The sequence below is a fragment of the Petaurus breviceps genome, unplaced genomic scaffold (assembly GCF_028583685.1).
Source record: "Petaurus breviceps papuanus isolate PSGF00001 unplaced genomic scaffold, PetGlider_PUasm1.0 688, whole genome shotgun sequence".
NCBI lineage: Eukaryota > Metazoa > Chordata > Mammalia > Diprotodontia > Petauridae > Petaurus > Petaurus breviceps.
In genome coordinates this window covers 18,803,197-18,806,174 of record NW_027186457.1, presented here as the reverse complement: position 1 = coordinate 18,806,174, position 2,978 = coordinate 18,803,197, and positions in this window count along the sequence as shown.

Sequence of the window (2,978 nt, the reverse complement as noted above, 5' to 3'; positions counted from 1 at the left end):
AGAGAGAGAGAGAGAGAGAGAGAGAGAGAAAGGGCGAGAAAGAGAGAGAGGAAGCAAGGAAGGAAACGAATAATTGTCCGAGACGTGAAATGTACACTCAATGTGGATTTCATTTGTCTGACCTCAGACAATTTAGGAAACAGCTTCAGCTTAAGTAAAGCCCAAAGTGTATAGTGGATGGAAAACGAGAGGGAGCGGGGCTAAAGGGAAACACTGCTTTTCAACCTTACTAGGAGCCACACCACACTTCGCTGACCTTTGTAGTCTGCCTCCTTCGTGTTGGATCTGTTTGCTTCCCATTCAAGATAGGACACCATAATACAGTAGTTTAATACACCTCTAGTGAACGAAGACTTGGTTGGGCCAAGTCTGTTCAAAACAAGTAAAACTTCGTACACACATCCGGACATGAACACACACCCACATGCACGCCAGGACTACTTTTCCTCCTGGAAAGAAATTGTAACTTACCCACGGCTGGGTTCTAGATTTCGGGAAAGATTGCCAGCAGCTGTGTGCCGTAAGAGAGACCCTGCAGAATCTCAGTGGAGACTGAAAGTTAGAAGGGGGTGGTAGACTAGGGGGGCCGAGGGGGAGAGGGAGTGCTTTGGCCGAGTTTTGTTGTTTTTATTATTGTTGTTTTCTCCTCCACCCACTCCCTCTTTTTTTTTTTGGGGGGGACGCAAATCAAAGACCCACTCCGAGTGAGTCCTGCCCTCTGCCCGCCACTCAAACAAAGCTCCCTCAGGATTTCGGGAAGCCGGGCACTGCCACCATTTGCACACAGTGACTGCAGGCCAAGCTTCAAGCTCAGGCGCCAGACATCAAGGAGCAAGGGACTATGAAGGGTTAATCGTGGGCTGGTGATGGGGTGGGGGTGGAAGTTAGGGGCTGGAAGGGGAGCACACCTTCTAGCCAGTGGGATTTTGTAAACAAACGCGTAACCACGGCTGGCCGAAAACACTTGGCCGCCGGGAGAACAGAAAAGAAAACTGATCTTATCAAGCAAGATCAGATGCTTTGCTTGTTGGCACATTGAAGCCCCTTTCTCTCTCCTCTTTCCCCCTTCCTTCTTCCCAAACCCCCACCCAAGATCACAAAGTTGAATTGTATTTTCGCCTTTTGGGAAATGCTAGAGAAATGTACTATTGTTTATTTCTCTTTTATTTTTTCAAATTATCAGTTGATGGATAGCCTGCAGTTTTCTTCTAGATATGCCCAGGTAAAGAACAATAGATATAAAATCGAGAAGGAAAAAAAGTGATCAGAAAGGGGGTTTTCTGTGAGAGCCGCACTGAGGTTGCTAGTTGGAGGAAGCTATCGAACTGTATGCCCACCCATCTTACAAACCACGGTTAGGCACCCCGGACGTGCTATGTACAAGTTATCTTTGAGATACTGAGCGACTCTGGGCAAAGGCAACAAAGATCCTCTTGGTTATGGACAGTTCTCCTTTAGCCCAGCTAACTGGAAGCAGACTTGCCGTTTTGCTGAAATGAACAGAGCTTTTCACAACAAATATCGAAAGAAACTGCAGTAGAAGAAATATGGAAAGGACCATTAGGAAATTGAGTGGGGAGGGATATAAAGGGATGAGACCACTAGGTTGGGGAAATATCTCCCCAGGTCATCTTCACAGATAACATTCATGCTGCATACTCTAGTGAATGGGTCCTAAGGGGCAGAGTGAGGTCAGATCTTATCTGGAGAGATTCAAAAACAAGCTTCTTTACCAGAAAGTTAAAGCTTTCAGACTAGGATTGATCTTGAGCCTAGGTGAGCTTGTCAGCAGATGGAGCCTGTTACAGCAGGGATCTAGGACTAACGTCAGTAACAGTGAGTTCAGGAGCAGTGTAAACAGAGCAGGTGCCCCAGCATTAGCTTGAACGCGGTGGGAATAGTGTCTAAGGAGAGTAATAAAAAAGTTAGTCCCTTCTCCTTCGGTTGGGGGACAAAGGAAAAAAACAACATAGAAAAATGTCAGAAGCTTCAGGCTTCATCAGACATTTTCAGATCGTCACCACAAATGATTTGGGCCCCAAAACCATAAGGGTGTATTTTTGTTAGGGGTTCCATATTGATATGGGAAAGCGTCTGCCCTTTGTTTAAAAATTTTAGAAACACATAACAAATAGAGGAAATTAAACGACTTTGAGGTTACAGTTGTTAGCTCATGGAATTTCGGTATTAGCCATAAAATATCATGTACCGTGTAGAATGCAATTAAATTCACAAGTAGAATAAAATCAGTAATCCAGGAAATTAACCCCCATCTCTTCCCACCAGACTCTGGACTCTTCCAGTATCTCTGCCAGTAAAGTTTCCTCACATAATACTACAGAAAGCACGTTTTGGCTTAACAGAAAGAACTCAACTAGCAGATATGTGATCTGACAATTATTACTTGGGAAGGATCGAGTGAAAATCCTAAAGCATCCGTTAAATTAAACATGTTTTACTATTCTGTCCAAGTCCACAAAACAAGGGGGTGGGAAGAGAAACAGGGCAGGAAACCAATAAGACAGAGGCAGAGATAGATTGGGATAGAATGAGACCAAAAGAGAGAAAAACAGGAAAAAAGAAAGGGACAAAAAGAGACAAAGACAGAGGCAGATCGTGATAGACACAGGCTACATATAACGGTTACATGGGCAGACACCTAGAAAGAAAGGAGAAGCTAGCTGAAAATTACACCATTCCTCCCACAGGCACGAGTTAGGTCTCCAAGTGCTGGTAAATTCCAGAGGGCCTTCTAGGACAGAGGTTCTTAACCTTTTAGGTGTCATGTACCCCTTGGCCAGTCTGGGGAGCCAATGGCTCCTTTTCAGCATAATGTTTGTGAATACATAGAACAAAATACATAGAAAGTACGAAGGAAATAAATAATTAAAATAGTTATCGAGAGAGAGAGAGAGAGAGAGAGAGAGAGAGAGAGAGAGAGAGAGAGAGAGAGAGAGAGAGAGAGAGAGAGAGAGAGA